Source organism: Malania oleifera, chromosome 4 (genome assembly GCF_029873635.1).
Source record: "Malania oleifera isolate guangnan ecotype guangnan chromosome 4, ASM2987363v1, whole genome shotgun sequence".
NCBI classification, from domain to species: Eukaryota; Viridiplantae; Streptophyta; class Magnoliopsida; order Santalales; family Ximeniaceae; genus Malania; species Malania oleifera.
In genome coordinates this window covers 52,317,700-52,328,879 of record NC_080420.1, presented here as the reverse complement: position 1 = coordinate 52,328,879, position 11,180 = coordinate 52,317,700, and the positions used below count along the sequence as shown (strand labels likewise).

The 11,180-nt window shown below is 34.0% G+C and overlaps 1 pseudogene; it reads left to right on the top strand.

Annotated features, from left to right (window-relative positions):
• Positions 1-1,778: 1,778 nt before the first annotated feature.
• On the top strand, positions 1,779-2,513 carry LOC131153804 (phosphatidylinositol 3,4,5-trisphosphate 3-phosphatase and protein-tyrosine-phosphatase PTEN2A-like; annotated as a pseudogene).
• Positions 2,514-11,180: the final 8,667 nt, after the last annotated feature.

The window sequence follows — 11,180 nt, the reverse complement described above, 5'->3', positions numbered from 1 at the left end:
CATCTGATCCAATAACTGAAAAGTAAGTGGAAATCTTACATTATAACAAACGAACCCCCCTCCCCAATCTTACTGAAAAGCATTACCATTAACACAAGGGTATGCTCCCAAAGAAAATGAGCAACTTGGGCAAAAATATTCAATCCACTGAATATGTTTTTGAAATAGTGGAGGCTCTAGCAATAAAAATGTTTCCAAGAAATCTATTAAGAAATGATTTCGGATTCTCCAGTAGCTTAGTAGATTTTGTCAATTCTTGCTTCTCCAGAAACTGGGGCGTGACATGGGTGCATATTTTACTACCATGATCAACTAAAAGATTCATTATATCAATGCAACATTCGGTCAGCATCATGTTGTTAGAGAACTATGTTTTTGTAAATGTGTAAGACAAATCATCTCAACAATAATTTCCTTTTCTAATATTTCACGCACTGCATTTTCAGTAGAGGTTTCCTTCTTATAATGCAAAAAGCATGATTCTTCGGCGAAATCGTTATCAAAGCATTCTGATGTTCCGTGATTACTTTCAGAGAATTGCGCAGCTCATATTTTGTAATTCTATCCCAGTTAGAAAATTTACATTCCAAAAGATCATCCTCCAAATGAATAGTAGCAAGCCCCTTCTTTTGAATGTAGGCTCCTAAAATCAGAATTTAATGAAGGCGGCTGTGAATTGTTCGATATTTCATCTTCCATTTGATAACTATATGTGGATAAATTGTTCAACAGGGAATCAAAGTTAGAAACGATAGAGTGATTAACCAGAAGGAAGAAGAACGAGCTTAACCTTGATGTGCAATGAGAAAGTTGGTATTGTTCTCAAGATGCCATTAACATGAAACCTATCACCAATAACCCCAGGGTTCTGGGTCTATGCTTTAGAACTTTTATTTCATGGGGCAGAAGTGTTAGAGCAACAATGTTCTCGAACTGAAACCATGTTTGTGTATATTTTGCTTTACTTAAAATATTAAATTAAGAGAGCCTTAAATATGGCAACAGAAGACTAATTTGGCAGTGGACCTAATAATTATTTGGAATAAAGTACACAAAATTTTGGAGAGCCTTAAATGTATAACAATTCCTTCTCTAGAATTCTTTAAAATGTATGGAAGATCAATATGTTATGATATGTTGTTGCCCATATATATATTTCTTGGAACCATGCAAGCATAATGCACTAGGTGCATACATAGAGAAGACCATGGGGCATCTTTGGAAATTGCTCTGGTGTTGGCCCATCTTCAGCACCAAAAACATCCCAAAATTTTGTTCTACAGTGTTTCCACTGGAAACAATTTGCAGATACATGATTGAGAGATTGCTGGACATTTTATTGTTTACACTTACTGTGAGATCAACATGGTAGGCATTTGCGTGCAAGAGAATAATCCCAATACCACAAGGAACACAAAAAAGTGGTGTCAATAATTAATTTTTCCAAATTTTCTCATAGAAGATAGAAACAGTGGAAGGGAAAAAGAAGCCATGAGTTGATTTTGGATGTCAAGGCTTGTAAAACAAACTTGGGGATAGGCACCACAATAATAGATGATGTAAATATTAGCTTGTTTCTTGAAGCAATGCATGTCATCTATAGAGAAGCCTTTCATGATTTTAATGGCTTGGAAAAAACTTGCTGATGTAGAACTTAAATGATTTTGCAGATTTGCAGGCAAGTAAGAAATTAGAAATGATTATTAGTTTTGTTGAGCATTGGTTGCAGAAAGTAGTGGCCTAATACAAAGGAATCTTCAATTAAACTTTGTATGGGTATGAATGCTGTGAAGGTTGTATAGGTCAAGGCTCAGCATGTTGTCTCTTAAAACAAAAAAAGATACCAGAGAACATAATTTCTATGGGTTCTTATTGGTGACATGAGTTCTGGTTTTTCGGATATGTTGAGAGATTTTACCAAAATAACATGGAAGAAGTCATCAAATTCTCCGAAACCCCTCACAAGGACAAATACAAGGTATATAATCTTTGCTCTAAGAGGCTATATAATGCATCACTATTTAAAGGAAAGTTGGCTAGTTTCCCTTCGATGATCATAATTACCCTCCCATCTAATTAATAATATCATTTTTCCAAAGTGCACTCATGGTTGAAAGAGGATATTGAAAATGTTGTGGTTGTGCACTGTAAGGCTGGAATGGCTAGGACATGATTGATGATTTTTAACCTCCTCTTCTTTTTGAAATTCTTCCCTACAACCGAGGAGTCTATTGATTACTACAACCAAAAAATATATGTTAATGGAAATGGGCTTGTTATTCCAAGTCAGATTAGGTATGTCAAATATTTTGAGGCATACCTTAATTAACATACTTCAATGGAGAAAGCTAGCCTGGCCATAGGTGCATGCTTATGGGATTCCAGCTTTATAGGTGTGTCACTATTGGATTAGACCTTCTATCACTATATCTGATCATAGTGGTGTGCTTTCCTCTACAAAAAAGAAAAAAAGAAAAAAAAAAGCATTAAAGAACAAAGAATTTAATGCCTAAAGATTACTAGATACTCCAACAGAGATGAAGGAATTGGTTGCACCAATAATTGCAAAAATTGTGTTGAATCTTGGGCATTGGAAATTAGCACCTATCAATAAGAAAGGGCATTCCGTGCATCTAGAATCAATGATTTTTAAACTTCTGTGGCTTTTGTATCTTGTAGTGGATTCTGACTTGGAATTAGGTTATGTGTCCATGGTCAATGATGGAAAACATCGCAGTTTCCACAGATGGCGCCAACTATTGCTGCTAAAAATCAAATGGTTTTCCTGAATAGTCTTTAAACCATGACCACCTGAAAAGAACCAAATGTAAATGACTTGGAGGACACGAGGAGGTGTACTCCAGGAGATCACTCTGATGCTTAAGTTAGGAACTTTGGGAGGCTTTAGATTGCAACAGTAATAGAAAAATACGTAAGAATGAGATACCTACCTCCTCTTAGGTTCAGGGTTTCTTTCTTTTAATGCCAATTCATAAGTGAGTAGTGAACCTATAAGTTCATCTAGGGAGGTAGTCTTAAGGTTTCTACCTTTAGTTATTGCAGTGGCCTTTGGTTCCTATATGGAGGGAAGGCCTATTAATATTTTCCGAAACATTTCATAGGTGGTATAGGTCTTTCCTAAGGCACTTAGAGAATTTATTATGTGAGTAAATCTAGTATACATACTAGTTATTGTTTCATCCAGACTCATTTTGAAAGCTTCATGCTCACTAGTTAGTATGTCAATCATATTGTCACTAACATCTACCGTTCCTTCGTAAGTTACTTCTAACTTGTCCAAAATTTCTTTGGCCGTTTTGCAGGCTATGACTCTATTGAAGTCATTTGCATCTAAAGCACAATATAAGACATTTATGGCACTTGAATTTATTTGTAGCATTTTGTAGTCTATATTGGTCAAGTCTTTTTTCTCTTTAGGAATTTGTTTTCCATCCACTATTTTTGTAGGAATTAGATCTCCATCCATAACAAGTTCCCAAACTTTCCAATCTATATGTTGAAGATAGATTTGCATTTGTTTTTTCCAAAAAGCATAGTTATGTTTACAAAAGATAGGTGGTCAGGTTGAGGATTGGCCCTCTCCAAAGGGAGCTACTCCTAAGTGTGCCATTCGATCTTTTTATAGCTTCTTGTTAAGATTTACTATAACTAAGCTCAGATACCAATTGAAAATAGGATATAGTTCCCAAGAAGGCGAGGGCGGGGGTGAATTTATTTATTTTTAAAAAATTATGTTTTTCTTTAAATCTTTAGAAATATAAAAATAAACACAACCCAAACACAATCACAAAATATGTGTAAAACAATCAATCCAAATCAACCACAATCAAAACAAAATAACCAAGCACTTGATTCTTATAACAATAGCCCTATAGTAATATGCAATGCTTGTTGGATTTGTATAAGCCCTGTGTTTGAAATTCACAATCACACTTCATCCCAATGTTTAGCTTTTAAAAAAACTTTCAGTTTAATAAGTTTAGGAAGATCAACCAACGTAGCCCCTTTCAGTTTCTGTAATCAATGCTAATCAAACCAAAACAAATTATCTTCCAGTCTATTTGACAACAAAACACTCAAGAATTTAGAAATTATAAAGCATCCACACAGTTTATAAAGTATGCTAAAAAGTAAAGAGTATGGAAGAGAGAGAGGAACACAAGGTTTTATGAGGTTTCGCTTATACCCAGCCTACGTCCTCGCCTTTGCCAAACCACCAAAGGATTCACTAGGTCAGTTCCTTTGTCGAGCGGAACAACACCATTTACAACACTCTTTCGATTGGGCTAGAGCCCGCCTCTCCAAATGATATCCCCTCGCTTGGCACAATGATCCACTAGCCTTGAATCATCTATAAACAAGAAAAAAGTAGAGAGAATTTTGTGTACAAGAAACATTCTCACAACAGAGCTAGTTAGTACAATATTCAGCATAAATATACTTCAATGTAAATCAATATAAAGAGATTGAAGCTCAATTGAATTTAGATCACTGAATATATCTTTCGTGTATTGAACGATTAAAACTTTGAATGCTCAAATTCGGAGTTGGGATCAGCAGTAATTCAATTGTGAACGTAGGATAAGGACAAAAGAGATTGAGAGCTTTGAGAGTACTATGATTGTGGGAAAATTTCTTGGTAAATAAAATCATTGTAGTTTGGGGCTATTTATAGATGTTTAAAAGATAATATCTTGCCTCCCAAGTTTACTTAGAGTAAACATCAAGTTTTCAAAAAGAGTAGAGCCCAAGAAACTCATTTAAAAAATCTTCCCATTTAAGTTTTTAAAAATCTGTTCGAGTGGTAGTCGCCTGCCATAGTCAAAACTATATATCTGGAAGGCTGGCAGTCGCTTGCCAAGACACAGGCAGTCACTCGGCTTGACCACCCAGGCGCCTGATAGGGTTCAGGAAGTCGCCCGGGACCCTACTGCCTCTCTAGTTTAATTCCCTTTATTTTGGCAGTCTACTACCTATATTGGGCAGTCGCCTAGCTCTTATAACTCCTTTGTTTTGTTTTTTTTTACTTTGAAAACTTTCTTCCTTTGATACCTTTTATCATTGTGATTTAAAAACGTATTTTAAGGTCTTTCAAAAATGTGCTTCTTAGTTTCTTTTTACTTCTAAGAGCTACAATTCAATTTATATTGAGGTTTACATGAAGTACTTACATAGAGACACCCTTAAAACTCGAATCTTTTGATCTTCATGTAAATCCCTGCTTTTCCATGATTGTATATCATCTTTGAGCTTTCAATCAACTTTCATTCTTCAAGCTTTTATATAGTATGTCCATTATGAGCTTTACTGTCCTTTAAGTTTGAAATGCTTGAGCTTTGCTTGCTTCCTGAAATAGTTTAACTTGAAAACCATATCAAACTTATCTTGATTTGTTATCATCAAAATAAGAATTTTAAGCCTTGTTAGGAAAAAAATCTTCCACTTTTTTATGATGACAAATCTAGAGCAAAAATGAGAAAATACTTTTTAAAGTACTCCCTTTTTACAATAGTCATGGCTCCCCATTTTAATAAGCATGAATGAAAAATATTTTTAAACATAAAGTACATTCATATTTCTCAAGTATCAAGCATCAAACATATGCATCAAGTATCAATCATACTCCCCTTTATAAAGTACTCAAACATCATCATATAATCAAACATAAGCATAAAGTATCAAGCATTAAGTACATCAAGTAGTCAATCATGTGTTTCTTTTCGCTCTCTCTCAAACACTCTCCCCCTTTGGACATCAATCAAAAAGGAAAAGAGAGTGATCCATCATAAAGCATATTTAAGTATGAACTACAAAGTACTTAAGTTCTTCCAGAATATAATACGAACAACAAAAAATATGTTGTCCGGTGAAATGCATAGAAAAATTTAGGACTAATACATAAGATAAAGCAACAAAAACATCATAAGCACGTCATTCATAATCTTCCTTGGATGCACTCCTATCGTCTTTATCTTCTTGTTCCTCAAAATTTTTAGCAGATTCATTATCACTAGATGGAACGGAGTTGATATCCATCGGTGTCATACCTTTAGAAGAGCTAGCCAAATGCTTTTCAATTTTATCAACCTGCTAAGTAAGAGTGGAGCAGTGAGTTTCCATAGTGGAAACCTTCTCCTAAAATGTACCAAGACTAGATTGCACCCCATCACTGAAGTTCATATAGTGAGTATAAAATGGTAGTAACCAAGAGGGAGTATCTGGGTTTGGCTGTGCTGAAGTAGCTGACATAGAAGACTGAGGAGGAGGCTCAGATGCGGGGTGTCGATGACCCTTGTGAAACCATCCTTGAGTTGTTTTCTTATAACCCATGCGCTTAAGAATTGTGTTAGAAAATATGTCGTAATGGGTTTTTCAAATGAAGTTGAAAGATGGCGTGAGGATGTTAAAATTTGCAAATACCATATTCAAAATCCTAGCATATGGTAGAATAATGCAAGGAGCGTCAACTTTCATATCAATTCATTTGATGAGAAGACTGGGAAGATCCAAATTTTTCTTTTTCAAAATAAACCACATGATGAAACAATCTAGAAAGGAAACATGATCATGTGAATTGGATCATGGTAGGATATTATACGTAATCAGTTTATACAAAATTATGGCTTGAAGATTTAGCTATTTGTAGATGGGTGGATTTCCAAAATAAGTGGGGTGTATCAGTCACTACAAGAGGTAAGAATGCCTCTGGGGTGAATCCTTGGGCCATTATCCATTGTTTTTCAAAATTTTGAACTTCGAAATCTTCGAGTTTAACAAGAAGAATTTTTCCTAAATATATGGGAGTGAGGTGGATACTCTGCCCTAGGATATTCGTTTTTAACCCATCGTCTTGTTTCTCCATGTTAGCATAAAAGATCCTTACCAAGTTTGGATAATACCCTTTGGCTTGATATGTGATAAATCTTTTCTATCCAATTTCTTTAAAAAGCTTTAAGATTTCAGGAAAATCAGAATTGAAAAATGCAACAATGATTACTTTGCCTAGAATTGGTTCCAATGAAGCGATTTGATTTCTATAGAGAACTTTGGCTTGAGGAGTTACTAACCATTTTTCTACTTCATCGTTGTTGATGCATGTAGAGGAAGAAGCACCCTTGCTAGCCACTGATTTTGTTCGTGGCATGTTTTCTTTGAGATTTGAATCTGAGAAACCTTAGGAATTTGATGAGGATGATGTAGGTTTTTGGTTTGGAACCTAATTTTGGACAGATTTGGAGGAGAAATGAGTTTGAAGAAGAGTAAGAATGAGAGGATTTAGAGTAAGAGGAGAAGTGGCAGGTGCCTGAGGGCCGTTATCATGAAACATAATAGGGTTTTAAACCCTTACCCACCGCGAGGCAGTCGCTTGCCACGAGGAGGCAGGCACCTGTCAACCCAAAAGGAACCAAGTCAGTAGCATGGTAGTCGCCTGTCACCCAGGTAGCAATCGCCTGCCAAGCACATTTAAAAAAAAAAAAAACTTCTCCACACAACATCTCGAACATGCATCATTCCTAATTCTCGTCTAATGAATATAAATCGATCCTCATAGAGTGGTTTTGTGAATATGTTCTCTAATTGATCATTTGTATTGACAAATTCTAGAATTATGTCCTCGTTTTGTACATGATTTCTTAAGAAGTGATGTCTTATGTCAATATGTTTTGTTCTTGAGTGAGATACCAGATTTTTTGAAATATTTACGGCACTTATGTTGTTGAATTTTATTGGGATTGTTTGATATTGATTGAAATCTCTTAATTGTTGTTTCATATATAATGTTCGGGCGCAACAACTTCCAGCTGCTATGTATTCTACTTCAGCAATGGTTAATGCCACGGAATTTTGTTTCTTTGGAAACCAGGAGACTAGTGAGTCTCCTAGAAAGTGAGAAGTCCCACTAGTGCTCTTTTTATCTATTTTGCATCCAGCATAATTTGCATCTGAATAGTTTATCATTTTAAAATCTATTCCCTTTGGATACCATAAGCTTAGATCAAGTGAATGTTCCATTCTTAGCTTGTTTAATTTGTAATCCTAGGAATTAATTCAACTCTCCCATCATACTCATTTTAAATTCTCTTTGTATACATGCAGCAAATTCTTTACATAATTCTTCATGTGTTGCACCAAATATGATATCATCAACATAGATTTGTACTATTAGCATATCTTTATTTTTAGATTTTATGATAGAAGGCTATCTATCTTTCCTCTTAAAAAATCATTTTTGAGTAAAAATTTGCTTAGTCTTTCATACCAAGCTCTAGGAGCTTGTTTCAAATCATACAAAGCTTGTATTAACTTGTATACATGATTGGGATTTTTTGTGTCTTCAAAACCTGGAGGTCGTTTATCATAAACTTTGTCATTTATATATCCGTTTAAGAATGCACTTTTTACATCCATTTGGTATAGTTTAAAATCCTTATGGGCTGCATAGGTTAGGAGCATCCTTATTGCTTCCATTCTTGCTACGGGTGCAAAGGTTTCTTCATAATCGATACCTTCTTCTTGATTATGACCTTGAGCTACTAACCTAGCTTTGTTTCTAACAACTACCCCATTTTCATCCTTCGTATTTCTAAAGACCCATTTAGTTCCTATGATTGAATGTTCTTTGGGTTTAGGTACTAGTTGCCATACTTGACTTCTTTCAAATCGATTTAGTTCTTCTTGCATAGCCGTAATCCAAGAATCATCATTTAAGGCTTCTTCAATGTTCTTGGGTTCATCTTGAGATAAAAATGCATAGTGGTTGCATATATTTTTCAATGATGCTCTAGTGGTTACTTCTTTTGATGGTTCTCTAAGAATTTGATCTTTTGGATGACTTTTAACATAATTCCATTCTTTTGTAATTCCATTCTTTTGGTAGTTCTTGGTTTTCTATGGGGTTTTCATTTGAAGTTTCATCATTGTTTTGCTTCTTTTATTTCAAGATTTTCTTCTTTTTGTGAGATATTTTCTCTTTCATCATTCTTAATTTCTTTGACATAGTGTTTTGATTCATAAAAAGTTATATGTATGTATTCAACGATAGTAAGTGTTCTTTTATTATAAACCCCATAGGCTTTAATATTTGTAGAATATCCTAAGAAAATGCCTTCATATGATTTTGCAACAAATTTACCTAGACCATCTTTATTATTGAAAACAAAACCTTTACATCCAAATACATGGAAGTAAGCTATGTTGGGTTTTCTACCTTTCCATAGTTCATAAAGTGTTTTGTCTAGACTTGATCTAATAGACACCCTATTTATAGCATAACAAGCTGTATTTACAGCTTGAGCCCAAAAGTACTTAGGTAAATCATTTTCATTTAACATGATTCTTGCCATTTCTTAAAGAGTTCTATTTTTCCTCTCAACAACTCCATTTTGTTCTGGAGTTCTAAGTGTTGAGAAGTTATGGTTTATACCATGATCATTACAGAATTTGTCAACATCTTTGTTTTTGAACTCTCTACCTTAATCACTCCTAAAGTTAGTTATGTTATAGCCTTTTTCATTTTGTAGTTTCTTGCATAGAGTTATTAGCATGTTATAAGTTTCATCTTTATTTACTAAGAATAATACCCAAGTATATCTTGAATAATCATCTATAATCACAAAGTCATATTTTTTGCCTCCTAAGCTTTGTGTTCTAGTAGGACCAAATAAGTCTAGGTGCAAGAGTTCTAAGGTCCTACTAGTTGATATGTACTTCTTTTTAAAACTTGTCTTGATTTGTTTTCCCATTGGCATGCATCACAAATCTTATCTTTTATAAATTTTGTATTTGGTAATCCTTTTACTAAATTTTTCTTGGATAGTTTAGATAATAGGTCCATGCTTGCATGTCCTAATTTCCTATGCCAAAGCCAACTAGTTTCATTCATAGCAGCCAAATATGTCACATTTTGATTAACTAGGTTATCAAGATTTATACAATATATGTTATTTACCCTATGAGCTATGAATAAGGTTTCATCATTCTTAGGATTTTGAATAATGCATTTATCTTTCTTAAAAATTATTTGAAAACCTTTGTCACTTAATTGACTAATACTCAAAAGATTATGTTTTAAACCTTCTACCAACATAACATCATCAATTGTAAGAGAGGGTTCTTTACTATTTTACCAATGCCAACAATTTTACCTTTGGCTTTGTCACCGAAGGTTACATATCCCCCTTCTTTTTGTTTTAGTGTGGTGAACTTGGTCCTATCTTCAGTCATGTGTCTTGAACACTCGCTGTCCAAGTACCACTTTTCCCTTGATGGTGTTGTCCTAAAGCACACCTACAATGAAGGATTCATGGTGTTAGTTTTTGGAACCCAAATTTTCTTTACTTTCTTTGAATTATTTCTAGTTCCATTATTTACTTTCCATTCATTTTGAAATTTAACATATCTCCTTTTGAGTGGGCAGTTAAACATCACATGTTCTTTATTCTTTCGCATGTAGCAAGTTGTATGTTCATGTATATTGGTTGAGGAAGTACTAGCATTGTACTTTGCTTCTTTAACAAAATATCCCATGAATAACTTCTTACTTCATTTATTTGTTTTTCCATTATATCCAATTCCTTCTCTATTTCCATGCAATTTTTATTGTTCAATCATCTTTTCAAAATTTTCTTTTCCTTTGGGTTAGTTATAAATGATTTTCTCTTTATCTTCTATTATCTTCTTAAGTTCAATTATTTTTAAATCTGTTTTATTTTGATCATCTACTTGTGTTTTGACTATTTCTTGAGTCATATCTTCTATTTTCTCCTTTAACTTTTTAATATGAGATTCTTTTTCCTTTTCATTGGATTTAGAAAATTCAAGTTGTTTTGTTAGTTTTTCATTTTGTTCTTTCAAGGTTATGTTTCTTTTAGAGACTTTGATAAACCTTTTATGTAAGACAAATAACTCAGCTTGTAGTTCTGTATAGGAAGGCATGCTATCGCAAGATTCATCATAAGATTCGTTACTAGATTCCGTTGATGAGGAGTAGTAAGAATTTACCTCTTCATTATTTGCCATGAAGCACATATTCGCTATTTCTTGTTCGCTTGACTCGTTCCCCATGTCTGATGAAGATATAGTTCTAACTTTTGTCATCCAGCTTGAAATGCCTTTTATCTACTGCATGTATATATGCTATGCTTTCAAACACCCTCAAA